A 16,894-nucleotide genomic window follows, 5' to 3' on the forward strand; every position below is an offset into this window, starting at 1 on the left:
AACTAAAGATAAATAAATAGAGTTGTTCACTTTCTGGTGCACTATCAACAATTTCCCATCGTTGATGGCGGTATCCTGTCTTGTAATATACTGACAATTATTTATACTGATGTAAAAATATTGCAGCACCAAGAAGAAGCTGTGTTACATAAACGAAAGCTGGAAGGCGTGTTCCTACATTTGAAAGATGATGTCTATTCACATTTCGCGCCAGGCACATCAGAGTGGCGGTAGTAGCGCCACTATGAGGATGCAAATCAGCTTTGTTTTAAGTACACTCTGTATCGGTCGTGAGTTTTAGTTTCCTCTGAGACTGGACGTGGTGAGTTGATGTTAATCAAGAATGCCTTTAAGGTCACAAAGACGCCATTAACAATACCCCATTGGCTCTGAGCGACGTTATGTGATAGATCGTTGAGAAGCTGGCTGTTCCTCCTACGATACCGCAGAATGGCTTGGCAGGAGTGTAGCCACCGCATCTGATGCTGGCAGCGGTGGTTACGGGAAAATACGGTCGCAAGAAGACCGAGCTTCAGACAACAACGTGGTACTACCGAGAGCCTAGACCATCGCGTTCGCAATATGGCTCTGGCCCACCATATTGTATTTTCTGCAGCAATTCGGGCAGCACTTGTCACCAGAGGGACGCAACGAACTGTTACAAATCGGTTACTTCAAGGACAGCTCCGAACCTGACGCCCTTGCTCACTGTAGGGCAGAATGGAGGTCCGTGGTGTTTCCTGATGAAGGCTGTTTTTTTTTTTTTCCTTTGGTGCCAGTGATGACCGTGTGTTCGTTAGGTGGAGGCCAGTTGAGGGGCTGCAACCAGCCTGTCTGCATGCCATAGACAGTGGACTTAACACCCGGACTCACGGCCTCAGGTGCATTTTCGTACGACAGCAGGATCACTTTTGTGATTATCATATACATCCTGACTGCAGATTTGTACGTCAGTCTGATGATTCGAGCTGTTGTGCTGCCATTGATAAACAGCATTCCAGGAGGTGTTTTCCAACAGGATAACGTTCGCACATATTGCTGTTGTAGCCCAACATGGTCTACAGGGCGTCGACATGTTGCCTTGGCCTGCTCGATAACCAGAACTGTCTCCAAACGAGCACATATGGGACATCATCAGACGACAACTTGAGCTTCATCCATAACCAGCATTAACAGTCCCTTTATTGACTGACCAAGTGTGACAGGCGCGGAACTCCATACTACAAACTGATATCCTGCACCTGTACAACACAATCCACGTCTGCATTTATATATTCAACATTTTGGCCGTTACACCGCTTATTAATGTAATAGCATTTCACAAAATTCATTCGCTTGTTATACATATACAGCAACAGCTTCTGCTTTGACAGGCGGCGCCCCACGATGATGATGGTGGAAGTCATCGAAAATTTGTCGTCCAAAACTTGAGGCATCACTCGATCCAGACATCTCCAAAAAAAAAAAAAAAAAAACTGAAAAAATATCCAAGAAGTATTCTGAAGCAGCTGTCACTTATTCATGGCGATCTTCTTGCTGACATGGCGCCGACAGAAAATGTACATGGCGACTATTGCAACACGAGGCCTCTGTTGTAATAAGCTGTTAATAGCACTAAACATACCAGACGCCTCTACGGAGCTAAGTAATCTTTTACAGAGGTTAAGTGTACCGTTAGAAATACACATGTCTTGCAAGTCATGTGAAGCATTAGTCACAGTCTTAAACTATTCATTTTGATTTCGTTTAGTACTACTCAGTACTAAGTCAATGCATCCATGACGAGCCCGTTCTAATGTTTTAAGTCTGCTATCTTCAACAACCAAATCTTAATCACCCCGCAAATATTCACACATAGGCGTGCTAAAGACAGTCAATATTCCTCACTCAGAAAAACACCCGTGCAGGCATGCACAAACGCACGCCCAAACACTCGATATATTGTATGAAACATGCTACGGTATCTAACGGTTACTGCTCAGTTGTTGATCTACCAGAGAGCATCCCACCCGAGCATATCCATTGAGTATTTATCTCTGGTTATTCGTACTTTAGGCACAGCTCTGTTTGAAAAGAATAGCTCGATGTAATCATAGGGTCAAGCCGCACGCATCTGCTTTCATGCCCCTCAGCTAATTCGCTGCAAATAATAACCTGTAGCTGTAATCGCGCAGTCAAATAATTTATGCATTGGCTACAAATGCGAGTTTATAAAATCCACTGGACTACAAAATAAAAGTTAAATGAATAACTTAATAACAGGAATTTTATTCTGACGTTGGCAATTGATGCAGACGACAGAGAATTATACATCGAATAATGTTTATTCAAGAAAAGACATCTTAAATAAACGGGAAGTGGTTCTACGATGTTCACTTAACGTACAGACAGAAAATGCCCTTGTCAAATGTAGTAATGTTCCGTTGAGATTGTTACGAGAATGGCAGCAAAATCCTGAAACTGTACAGTAATCGAAGATTCACGAAAGTAAGTCCTTTTGGTAATCACAATACACGAAATATTCACTAGCTCAAAAAGTTGAGAGTGTAACATGATGAATTACAAATTATCACCCGCAATACAAAGATGGTAACTGATATTCGATCTATCCTCAGTTCCATGATACATACGGAATACGTTAGATTCCTGCTCTGGAGCACATTCAGTTTCTTCGGAAGTTAGAGTACTGTAGCTGCCATGATCAGCCACCTATACGACTGAATCATCCTTGTTACCATAGGCAGATCAGCCTTCTTCCAGCACTTGGCACAAAGTCGCCAGAATCGCTCCCTTGAGCTCTTCACTGGGAAAGTTCCAGTCTCCACTTGACTCCAGCAGTGATCGGCTATTATCTGCTTTTCCATTGGCTGGACGCTGTACAACCAAAATATATCGTTCTTACGTTCTACAGACATCATTTGACTCTACTTGACAACTTTCCAGACTAAACTAATATATTATAACAATATTTAAACAAAGAAATGTTATAAATATTCGGTCGCTCTAAGGTCATTCTCAATAATTACAAATATAGGTTTTTCATAAATAAATAACCCATTACTCTTGCGCAAGTGTGCTCACATTAAATGACAAAGAACTGCCGTTAAATGTAGCATAAACAATTATTCATGCCCTCTTGACAGAAGCTTATTTTGGTTTCCTTGTCAGTTGTGGTGTCCACTAACACATGTGATTGACCGCTTTTAAATGAACAAATTTTTATAGCACTTGCAATAACATTTAAGTAAAGTTACAAGCAAAATAGTAAACAGTTTATGAAATAAATAGACAAGCATGATAAAATACGAGGTATTCAATAGACAAACATGGTATAATATGACGTATTGATGCAGTATTCACTTGCTGCGTAAATGTGGAGAATATGATGGTCTGACAAACATTTACATAATGAAAAGATACTAAAAACGTAATAAGTAAAGAAATAAAAGAGATACAAATATGTACCGTTCAGGGAAAACAGCTACACTGCAAAGCTATCATCTGACATACCATATGTTGAAATTAAATGAAGCGTTTAAAAGTTGTTAATTCAGTGGTTCATTGTGAAAATGTTTATTTGCTGTGAAATATTAACTTCTGTAGCTCTAAAGATATTGAAATACTGTTGTGTCACTGGATGCAACTCATTTTTCGGGATCACCGATGTATTCATATTTGCATTAATATTTGGCTGTAAATTATTATAGACTCTCAAAGTGTTGTGCGAAGCCATCTTTCAACTTGTCTGGCACTTAGCCATTTCTTGAAGCATTGTCTGTCCTCTGAAGCGTCAAAATTCCCCGTACGGATATTTTCCCCGTTTATGGGCAAGCCTTTGTGCTCGCACCTGGGCTCGCTAGCAATGGTCCCTTCCTCTGGAGCAGTTACGGCACTTTGACCACCTTGGAGTTGTCCGCCAGCCCTGAGCGATACGAGAAGTTCATCCTACGTCGTACCAATACTGGGCGGCCGATGAGCTCGCCTAAATAAGAGTTATGTTGCAGACACACGTGCGCTACCACATCTTTTGTATGTAGCGCAGAGTGACTTTCATATCCATCACGTTAAAAGGACAGCAAATCGTTTAGCCATAATGAAACCACCTACCTAATGAATTATAGCTGCTCAGAAGCAGTAGGAACACGTAAATTCAATTACAATTGCCTGTCAAAGTCCTTACATAAGGGAAGAACTGTTAAAAGGAAATACTTGAATGCGTGTGTTGATGAATTAAAATAACATATTATAGGTGTTATTTTATCCAGAATTGTCGACTTCTAGAGTGGCAGTATCTTAAAGTATAATGCTATCAAAAATTTGGTGTTTCAGTCTTTTCCTGCTTCCCAGAATGTATAATTTTCCTAGAATAAAACTTGGTTTATGAAATAATTCATCTAGAGACTGTGAGTTTACAGAAAAATCTTGGCGGGCTTTGGAAACCTGGTTGCACGTTAAAATTCTAGTTGCAACAGAATCATAATTTCTGTCGATTTAACGATATTGAGCCAAGATTAATAAAAATAACGTCTTTGCCTAAGAACGCCATTACTATGTTACTTTTTAGTGTGCGGTGTTGGCTCAGCTGTTTACCATACCCCTAAGAGGCAGTAAGTTCGGTCCTCGGTGACGTACAGGGAAGGGAAGGTACCGTAAGATGATGCAAATTTAAGAGAAACAATGTCGCGAATCAGTTAACGTTTTATTGAATCAAACTACTAGAGGTGATCCCAATATGGAGGGAAGTGCAGGTACTATCCCTCACACTGATATGTTAATGAAGGTACAAAACGGAACTAGCAGTCACTACAATAATTTGGTTTTTTACCATAAGACATCTAGTAAATTATTTACCCGCTGAATTAAACATGTAACCATTTAATAATGTTGTAATCTTGAAATACAGCCTCGGCACATGAAAGCATAAGATACAGCTATGTCCGAATATGGGCAATCACTGTGAAAGGAGAGCTTCTGTGAAGTTTGGGAGGCAGGAGACGAGGTACAAGCGGAACTGGGGCTGTGAGGAGGAGTCGTGATTCGTGCTTGGCTAGAGCACTTGCCCGCGAAGGAAAAAAGTCCTGAGTTCAAGTCACGGTCCAGCACACAGTTTTAATCTGCCAGGAAGTTACATGAAAAAATGGTTCAAATGGCTCTGAGCACTATGGGACTTAACTTCTGAGGTCATCTGTCCCCTAGAACTTAGAACTACTTAAACCTAACTACCGTAAGAACATCACACACATCCATGCCCGAGGCAGGATTCGAACCTGCGACCATAGAAGTCGCGCGGTTCCAGACTGTAGTGCCTAGAACCGCTCGGCCACTTCGGCCGGCTGAAGTTACATGACGAACATAGCTTGCAGCTGAGTAAACTTACAATGTGACGCACAGTGCGTGGAAATAACAGCACTAAGTCTCATTTCAGATACCACTTCCGTGTTGCATATCTTACATGGTTCAAATGGCTCGGAGCACTATGGGACTTAACTTCTGAGGTCATCAGTCCCCTAGAACTTAGAACTACTTAAACCTAACCAACCTAAGGGCATCACACACATCCATGCCCGAGGCAGGATTCGAACCTGCGACCGTAGCGGTCGCGCGGTTCCAGACTAGCGCCTAGAACCGCTCGGCCACCCCGGCCGGCTGGATATCTTAGTAGTCCGTTCCACACCATAGCATAAATGGATACAGAGCAAAAGTAAATATTAAAACAGTAATTTTCATTGTGTAGTGGATTATTACTGCCTAAGAGTTTGAGTTTACATAGTTAACAAGTAAAGGAGCTTGCAGTGGTTACATGACTGTTCCCACCGAGGTGCTCGACAGAGATATCAGAAGTAGTACGGGTGTGGGCACAATGCTGCAACATGTTCTTATTGAGGAATGGCACGTATTGTTTGGGTCTGGGGCAGCCGTGTGTCCCGCAGCGCAGCAGCCGCCGACGGCGCCCCGCGTCGTGAGACAATAGCTCGTCAAAGCTGCTGAGATCGGCCCTTGTCTCTAACACGCCTCCTGTGTCCCGCCTGGCGCTCAGGCCAAGCACCTCGCCTCCACAGCTCGCGAGCAAACCTGTTACTCATAATAACATCTACCTGCTTGTTTCGTGCAACCGTTTCCGCCGGTACTAAATCCGAGGAAAGAAACAGTGTACGGTATTTCGTCCACGTCGGGCATTCGAGACACAAAGCGCTACCTCAGCCGCAGTACTATAGTGGCTGTGATATACGTACATCTATATCTACATCTAAATAGGTACTCTACAAATCACACTTAGATGCCTGGCAGAGGGTTCATCGAACCACCTTCAAATTAATTCTCTATTATTCCACTCTCGAAGACCGCGGAAGAAACGAAAATCTGTATCTCTCCGTGCGAGCTCTGATTTCCCTTATTTTATTATGATATCCGTTTCTTCCTATACAGGTCAGCGTCAAAAAAGTATTTTCGCATTCGGAGCAGAAAGTTGGTGATTCAAATTACGTCAGAACGTGCAGCTGCAGCGAGAAACGTCTTTGTTTTAATGATGTCCACCAAAATCCTGTATCATGTCCGTGACACACTCTCCCGTATTTCTCGATAACATAAAACGTGCTGCTCTTCTTTGAACTTCTTCGATGTACTCCGTAAATGCTGTCTGGTAATGATCCAACACCGCGCAGCAGTACCCCAAAGGAGGAAACACAAGCGTAGTGTAGGCAGTCTTTTTAGTAGATCAGCTGCATCTTCTAAGTGTTCTGCCAATAAATCGCAGTCTTTGGTTCGCGTTCCCCACAGCATATTCTGTGTGTTCTTTCCAATTTAAGGTTTTCATAATTGTAATTCCTAGGCATTTAGTTGAATTTACAACCTTTAGATTTACTAAGATGGTCGGTGACCAAGCAGCTCGTTAGAATGAAATTACAATCAAATGAACACCCTTAGCTCCTTACAGGCGTTGACATACGTCAACGGGGACAGATGGAAATGAGTGCCCCGACCGGGACTCGAACCCGAAAGAACAGATACCACTTTAGTAAACATATACTTAAGGCTCACCGGCCACTTGACCATCTTCTTTTTCTGTGCGAATGCACAAACAGTGCCCGAACTCTTATGGGAATTGGCAACGCGCCGCGAGTAATGAGTATAATGGGCGGGGGCACTACGAATGACATTCTGGAGCCGAGCGACCGCCACGGTCGCAGGTTTGAATCCTGCCTCTGGCGTGGATGTGTGTGATGTCCTTAGGTTAGTTAGGTTTTATTAGTTCTAAGTGCTAGACGACTGATGACCTCAGAAGTTGAGTCGCATAGTGCTCAGAGCCATTTGAACCATTTTGGACCACTACGAATGTAGTGCGGGACAATACGTTGAGAATGTGGCTTTCGCGGGAGGCGTGCCAGAGATAAATCCCTGCAGTTGCGCTATGCTCTGTGTCCTCGGTGGCTCAGATGGCTGTCCGCGGCTCATGGTCTTGCGGTAGCGTTCTCGCTTCCCGCGCACAGGGTGCCGGGTTCGATTCCCTGCGGGGTCAAGGATTTTCTCTGCCTCGAGATGACTGGGTGTTGTATGTCTTTCATCATCATTTCATCCTTATTCACTTAGCCGGCACGGTAGCTCAGCGTGTTCGGTGAGAGAGCTGGTTGGCCTCTGTAATAAAAAAACTCAGAGGGAGGATCAACAAAACGAACTTGACCGGACGTCATGTGACGTCCGCAACGACCAAACACATCGCTCAACAACGAACAAAATGAAAAGAAAAGGATGTAACCTCCCCAAAAAATATAAAAAAATATAAATAATATTCACATTTAGTGTAACCTCTCAACAGTAAAAGTTCCGAAACCCACCAATAATACAATGTGATAAACCCCTGAATAAAATTGTCGCTCACTTATAACTTTTCAATAACTGACTGTCGATTTAACCTGGTAAATTTGGGACGTCAGCAGTGCTGCGTCATGGCCCTGAAAGATCATTCTGAATAAAAAAAGAAAAATTCTTACCTCAATGAAGTCGCCGAATAACGCATATATATCTGCTCTTACAATAAATTTTTCTGGCATAGCCCTGTGCAATACTGGCCGATAGATTTGTCATTTATGAAAAGAAACAACTGATTTTTCTTTTGCAACAATCGGGATGATCATGGATTGCAGAAATTAGTAAATTCTTTAAATTGAAATGAATGGTTGTTAAAAGTTACTTTTTATGAGAAAGATTATTATTAGGACATTTTTAAAACACTTACATGGGACTTGAGATAACAATACTACATATGCGCCAGGCTGCTTTTACCTTATACAACAATGCTCAGGCTCCGGCATCACTGCACCACGGCCAGCCCAGCCAACACGATACACCAGACCAGACTGATCGCTACCTACAACTTACTCCTACAGCTACACAGTTCCTACTGCAGTCAACACTGCTCTCTGGTCTGAGATTCTCTTATACCTTACATATCGCAGGCAGCGCGTGAGCAATTCTTCGAAATTACATCTGCGGACCTCTTACATAACCCTCCACTGGGGGGGCATAAATTTGGCAGCCATGGTGAGTCAATTGGACTTGCCATGAGCAACAATTTTTTCTGAAATCTATTTAGTTACTAAGTCTACAGTCACAGAGTATATACATTATTGATAAGTGCAGAATATATTAAGTAATGAGATAGAGTGCACACGCACTGAGTACAGAATATATCAAGAAATGACAAAATGTATATGCAATGAGTACAAAAGATATTAAAAAATGACAAAGTGCACACGCATTGTATAATATTTTACATAACATATCATGTAGTGAAATAAAGTGCACACGCACCGAATACAAAATATATTAACAAATTACATAAAGTGCACACGCACTGTAGAAGTCTTTAGCATTTTTACAACATATCATGAAGTGAAATAAAGTGCACACGCACTGAATACTAAATATATTAACAAATTACATAAAGAGCACACGCACTGTAGAAGTCTTTAGCATTTTTACAACATATCATGGAGTGAAATAAAGTGCACACGCACTGAGTACAAAATATGTTAACCAATGACATAAAGTGCACACGCACTGTAGAATTCTTTAGCATATTTAGAACGACTGATCATATTAACAATTGAAATGAAGTGCACACGCACTATAAAAGTATTTAGCATATTTAGGAACTAGGAAAGGAATGGGAAGGATTGCATCATGGTTGTAGCACAGTAGGTTGCACGTAGTTGCACCGAAAGTCCATATCTTTCTACAGAAGCACAACACCAAGTGAGACAATCTGAAGTTCTCTTCCCTGAAATATTTATCAGTGTAGCCAGGACACTGAAATGTTGTATTAATATTGTATGCTATCATTTTGGTAGTACATTAGGTACACCAAACAGTAGGACCGTAATGACCTCTCCATCGTTCAAGGTGGTGGACAGCTTGATATGTCAACACCACATTCTTGTAGAATCCATACTCACACATCAACGTAGAATTACTGCAAAAACCAAATATAGTGCTCCATGATCATAGGGATGGACAGGACAAACGGATATTGCAGTATTTTCTGGTAATTAGGTCAGAAGGTGAAGAACATTAAGTCTTATGCTAGTCATCATTGAGAATTACATTAGTGTATCGACCGATTTGAATAATTATTGGCACTCATTGGTTAGTTACTAAACATTTCTGTACTATGTATGGAGTATTGCAGAACATTATTCACAAGTCATCTATAGACAGTAATTATTAGCACTCATTGACCAGTTACAGAGCATTTTTTTATGCATTATTCAGAAGTCATCATTCAAAGCAAGAGTTAAGTAATGGCATAGCATTTATGCATAAGTCATCATATTACAGTAAACAGTGGCATTCATTGGTCAGTTACTAACCATGTAGCAAGTATTGAGTATTACAAAACACTATTCATAACTCATCTGATTGCAGTAATTATTGGCACTCATTGGCCAGTTACAAAGTATTCATATAGTTTTACAAAACATTATTCAGTATTATTCAGAAGTCATCATTCAAAACAAGAGTTAATTATTGGCATAGCATTTATAGAGTATAACAAAAATATTATTTACAGAAATTATTGGCATAGAATTTATGCATTATTACAAAACATCATTCAGTATTACTCAGAACTCATCCTGCAAGTGACATAGGACATATTTAAAATGTAACACACTGTAACTATTATTCAAGGTCTGTGGTCCAATAATAGATAGATATAATGGATTCAATACATCTGAGAAATTTGCATTATATTTAGGACTAGAAATATATCCTAAACTGGTAGCATTATTTGGTTGTATACTGGTAATAGTTGGGACTGGTAATGCTTTTTTTTTTGAGTTAGCAATGCATTGCGTTGGGATCGATAATTGCTGGGGCATGAAAATATGTGCTTTGACTTATTGCTGGAAATAAGGATTAATAACGTCATTCGTCATGAGTCAGCTGTAGCAAGGTTATGAAACAAGTAGAGTATATGTGATGACATTCATGAATGATACACACAAATGGATAAAGAAAATGCAAGTACTGGAACAGGTTTAATGACTAACTGCTTATTGCACATTAATTTCATGAATAGCTTCTCCTGGAAAAAATACAAAATGGGTTATTGAGCTGAAAGAAGAAACGCATATTATGCTGAAAAGTAGTGAACTTCGAATTAACAGGTAATGAAACGTGTACTCAATATGTATGTACTCTAGCTGTCTTTTCCAAAACATTCAGTCATTATACCATGCGACATAAGACATACTGTCAAAAGGAACTGCAACAATTACTTAAATAACTACATAGCATTTCTTAACTAATAGTAAATATATAAACGTCATCATCATCATTATCTGCAAAGTAAAACTTCATTATTCGTATTACCATAACTTCATCACTATCATCACCTGCAAAGAAAAACCTCATTATTCATATTAGCATACTCTTCATACAATTATTCATCATCATTTGTTATCATCTGCAAAAGGGACACTTCACTATTCATTATTCATATTGCCATTCACTTCATACAACTATTCATACAATAGAGTTTCTTATTTCTAGCGTATTTCATCACTAAAACTAAGATGTGTAGTTCTGTCTGACAGCCTGCATCAATCGCCTCGTATTCTGAAAGAAAAATAATTAGTCAAGACTGCTATCATACGATGTGTATAGTATATTCTGGTTAATGCTTGTTAATTCTGATCAATTTACTCTTCATGACAAGATATTGCATTTTCTTCGTTCATTCCGATGGTAAAATTCCCATTTCATAGTAAACCACTGTGGTTTGTTTAATTTATTTCTTGTACACGTTATTGCTTTCTGAAAATGATGAATAAGGATTAATATCTTGCATTTAAATCATATACCCATTAGATAAAAACTTGTTTCTAGTGATACAACTAAGCATGCAGCATATCATGGCAGAAAACGTATTATGTCAAAAACACAGACAGTTTTCAAGTGCAAAAAATGTATACAAAGTATCATAATGCAGTAGCAAAAAATGTAAAATAGTCACGATGTTGAGATATCATAAGGCAAAATGTCAAAGTCAACTGGTGTTTGTTATATCTTAAAGATTACATAGTACATACAGACAAAAATTCTGCTTTCGATAGGAAAACAATCATACATACACAAAAAATGAAAAATGTGCACGGTCTGATGTATAACGACAAGAAAAGCGACCTGCTAACCTTACCTTGCCGGGCACTTGCCAAGAAAAAATATGATAATCATCAGTAAGTAGTCACATAAATAGAATTGCATAAGTGGTCATAAAATATGTAAGTTTATCTGGAAAAATGTGCACGGCCTGATGTGTAACGACAGGAAAATCGACCTGCTAACCTTACTTTGCCGGGCACTTGCCAGAAAAAAATATGATAATCATCAGTAAGTGTTCATATAAATATAATTGCATAAGTGGTCATATAAAATTCAGGAAATGGGATTACAGTGTGATAAATCATAAAGTATATTCATTCAATAAAGGGTTTAATATTGGAGACATGGTGATTGCCTTTGCTTTTTCTGGTTCTCAAAGTTTCGACATGTACTACATTGGGGTGAGGAATGGTGCGAATTCGATATGGACCTGCGTACAGAAGATCAAATTTACTGTATCTACTCTTTCCTCTGTTGGATAAATAGTGTGTACGTACTAATATCTTCTGTCCAATGTGAAAGTCACGGCGTGTACAAACCTGTTTTTGCTGTCTTCTCCGGCGCTCTGCGGCACGTTTGATGTTGTTGAGTGCAATGTCAATTATTTCATGGTGGCGTAGTCGTCGAGATGTAGGAAAGGATACTAATTATGTAATTTTGTTGGGTGGTTAAACATATTTCAATATAACAGTCGGAGATAGCATAGTAGATTCATTTGGTATGGAGTTAATTACATCCTGGAATGAGAGTATGTGTGTGTACCAATCAATATGTTTTTTACGGCAGTATATTCTACATAGTTTACCAATTTCTTCCATTAGACGTTCGCAAGGGTTCGATGAAGCGTGATACTTGGATATATACACTCCTGGAAATTGAAATAAGAACACCGTGAATTCATTGTCCCAGGAAGGGGAAACTTTATTGACACATTCCTGGGGTCAGATACATCACATGATCACACTGACAGAACCACAGGCACATAGACACAGGCAACAGAGCATGCACAATGTCGGCACTAGTACAGTGTATATCCACCTTTCGCAGCAATGCAGGCTGCTATTCTCCCATGGAGACGATCGTAGAGATGCTGGATGTAGTCTTGTGGAACGGCTTGCCATGCCATTTCCACCTGGCGCCGCAGTTGGACCAGCGTTCGTGCTAGACGTGCAGACCGCGTGAGACGACGCTTCATCCAGTCCCAAACATGCTCAATGGGGGACAGATCCGGAGATCTTGCTGGCCAGGTTAGTTGACTTACACCTTCTAGAGCACGTTGGGTGGCACGGGATACATGCGGACGAGCATTGTCCTGTTGGAACAGCAAGTTCCCTTGCCGGTCTAGGAATGGTAGAACGATGGGTTCGATGACGGTTTGGATGTACCGTGCACTATTCAGTGTCCCCTCGACGATCACCAGTGGTGTACGGCCAGTGTAGGAGATCGCTCCCCACACCATGATGCCGGGTGTTGGGCCTGTGTGCCTCGGTCGTATGCAGTCCTGATTGTGGCGCTCACCTGCACGGCGCCATACACGCATACTACCATCATTGGCACCAAGGCAGAAGCGACTCTCATCGCTAAAGACGACACGTCTCCATTCGTCCCTTTATTCACGCCTGTCGCGACACCACTGGAGGCGGGCTGCACGATGTTGGGGCGTGAGCGGAAGACGGCATAACGGTGTGCGGGACCGTAGCCCAGCTTCATGGAGACGGTTGCGAATGGTCCTCGCCGATACCCCAGGAGCAACAGTGCCTAATTTGCTGGGAAGTGGCGGTGTGGTCCCCTACGGCACTGCGTAGAATCCTACGGTCTTGGCGTGCATCCGTGCGTCGCTGCGGTCCGGTCCCAGGTCGACGGGCACGTGCACCTTCCGCCAACCACTGGCGACAACATCGATGTACTGTGGAGACCTCACGCCCCACGTGTTGAGCAATTCGGCGGTACGTCCACCCGGCCTCCCGCATGCGCACTATACGCCCTCGCTCAAAGTCCGTCAACTGCACATACGGTTCACGTCCACACTGTCGCGGCATGCTACCAGTGTTAAAGACTGCGATGGAGCTCCGTATGCCACGGCAAACTGGCTGACACTGACGGCGGCGGTGCACAAATGCTGCGCAGCTAGCGCCATTCGACGGCCAACACCGCGGTTCCTGGTGTGTCCGCTGTGCCGTGCGTGTGATCATTGCTTGTACAGCCCTCTCGCAGTGTCCGGAGCAAGTATGGTGGGTCTGACACACCGGTGTCAATGTGTTCTTTTTTCCATTTCCAGGAGTGTAGATCGGAGAAATGTTTCTTGTTCGTAACATACGTGTCCATATAGCAGATAGAAATTGTGATCAATTGCCGGAAATTACTTTCAGTACATGTCCTACATGGAATAAAAAATGTTTTACAAATGCATTCGAAACAGTTTTAGCAGTAGCTTTGCGTAAAGGAGTGAAGGTAACAAATTTCGAAGTGAGTTCAACAGCGACAAAGATGTAGCAAAAACCTCTATTAGTTCTGGGAATCGGACCAAAAACGTCTACAGCGGCCATGTGTCTCAATTTAACGGGTACAATGGGATGTAACGGAGGAATATGTGAAGTCGTGCCTGATTTAGCTTTCTGGCAGATTTTACATGACGCTAAAACTCGTCGAATACGTTTCTCCATGTTCGCAAAATAACAGTTCTGTCTCACTATAAGAAAACATTTTCTGGCTCCATAATGTGTGTAACTTAAATGAGTATACCAAATTAATTTGTTAACAAGCTCGTCAGGAATGCATAGTAACCAGTTGTTGCTGTCAGGGTGAGAGCGGCGAAACAGAATATTATTTCGTACAGTGTAATGGTTTCTGATGGTAACATTATTCCTATTTTGTCACAGGTGTTTAATTTCTTTCCACACGTTGTCTTTGCTCTGCTCTTGTGCTATGTCTCGTAATGACGATGAAATGAAGTTTTCAAATGCGACTTGTTGAATATACATGACGCTAGAATTTGCTTGGTAGAAGTTGGTTGCGATGTCTTGCTGATTGTTGCTGAGACAAGGGGATAGTGCGTCTGCTACAATATTTTGTGTACCGGGAATGTGAACAATTGTAAAATTAAATTCCTGTAAATAAAGTTTCCATCTGCTTAATCCATCATGTGAAAATTTTGCTGAAAGTAAAAACTGGATAGCTCTATGATCTGTGTAAACGGTCGTATGTCTTCCATAAAGAAAATGCCTAAATCTCGTAAATGCCCATACAACACATAATGTGTCAAGTTCTGTAACAGAATAATTGCGTTCAGCAGGTAACAGAATGCGACTTGCAAAGGTGATGCTTTTAATTACTGTAGTGCCATTTTCTTCAATTACCTGACAAATGTGTACGCCTAAAGCGGTGTTAGAACTGTCGGTGGCAATGGAAAAATTTCTAGTTAGATCTGGGTGTGATAAAGGTGGTGCATTCAACAAAGCTTGTTTCAGATTGACAAATTCAGATTGTGCTTGGCTATCCCAGGACCAAATAGCGTTTTTACCCGTCAATTGGCATAATCTAGGGGTGTCTGAAGCGGACTAATGAATAAATTTACGGAAAAAGTTAATTAAACCCAAAAAGCTGCGTAGTTGTTTCTTCGTCGTAGGAACAGTAATGTCACGTAAAGCTTGACGTTTTTCCGGGTCAGGCGCAATGTCTTCTGTTGAAATTACATGTCCAAGAAATTTTATAGAAGTTTTGCCAAAGTGCGATTTGCTAAGATTAACTGTAAGTCCTTGTGCACGAAAAGTTTGTAACAGTTGTTCAAGAATCAGATTGTGTTCAGACCAGTTAGCTTCTGCAATAAGAATGTCGTCTACATACGTTGTGATTCGGTCTTTAAGTTCTGTCGGGAGTATAGTATTCAAACCGCGAATAAATGCTGCTGAAGAAATAGTTAAACCGAACGGTAATTTGCAAAATTGATAACAGTCACCAAAACAGAGATAAGCTGTGTACTTTCTGCAGTTCGGATGGAGCTGAATTTGCCAAAATCCCGATTTCAAATCTAACGTGGAATAAATAGCAGGACCATGAAATTTCACTAGAAGTTCTTCTAGTGTCTGTGGGCGATCTGTTTCATTAATAATAATGTCATTGATGTGACGCGAATCAAGTACGAGGCGAAGTGAACCATCCTTTTTCTTAACAATATGGATCGGGTTTATGTACGGACTAACTGCCGGTTCAATAATTCCTTGGTCGAGCATAGCTTGCAATTCTTTCTTAACTTGTTCTCTATGAATATATATAATGGAATAATGTTTGGCTTTAAACGTGTCGTGCTGTTTAACTTGAAATTCATACATAAAACCGGACATAGTACCAGGGATGTTGTCAAAAACTGGAGCTTGCTGTAAAAGAATATTGCATAGTTGAGTACGTTCGTCGTCTGTATTTGCACTGTTCTGTTTAACTTTATCAGATATCATTTGCATAGCGTCACAGTCGGCTTCGTCTGGTGTATTATAATTGTGTACGTACGTATCTGTGAACAATGTCAAATGACAGTCTATGTAACGCGATGTAGAAATGACCTCTGTTCGATTAATTGTTTTTTTCCGAGCGAGGTGGCGCAGTGGTTAGACACTGGACTCGCATTCGGAAGGACGACGGTTCAATCCCGCGTGCGGCCATCCTGATTTAGGTTTTCCGTGATTTCCCTAAATCACTCCAGGCAAATGCCGGGATGGTTCCTCTGAAAGGGCACGGCCGACTTCCTTCCCCATCCTTCCCTATTCCGATGAGACCGATGACCACGCTGTCTGGTCTCCTTCCCCAAACCAAGCAACCTAATTGTTTTTTCTTCTACAGATAAAGAGTGCTGAAATTCTAATGCCAGTTGTACATTTTCATCCTTTAACATTAAATAGGAATTTTGAAAGTCAATAATTGCGTCATGTTGTACCAGAAAATTCGTACCTTAAATAACGTCTGTTGTCAATAAGGGAACAATCCAAAAATTTGAGTGAAACGTATGACCTGCAATACAAAATGATAAGTGTGTCTGTAACTTTACATCTACTCCTTTACCAGATACTGCTCCTTTTACTTTAGTTTTGCCTAATGGTAACGTAGGATAGGTATTCTCTTTGTTACATTCGTTGAAAGTTTCTTCATTTATAACTGACATAGGTGATCCAGAATCGATTACTGCTGAAAATTTGGATGATCCAATCTTTACTTCAATGACAGGGTGGGAAATGGTTTTTTG

The sequence above is a fragment of the Schistocerca serialis genome, chromosome 3 (assembly GCF_023864345.2).
Source record: "Schistocerca serialis cubense isolate TAMUIC-IGC-003099 chromosome 3, iqSchSeri2.2, whole genome shotgun sequence".
Lineage (NCBI taxonomy): Eukaryota > Metazoa > Arthropoda > Insecta > Orthoptera > Acrididae > Schistocerca > Schistocerca serialis.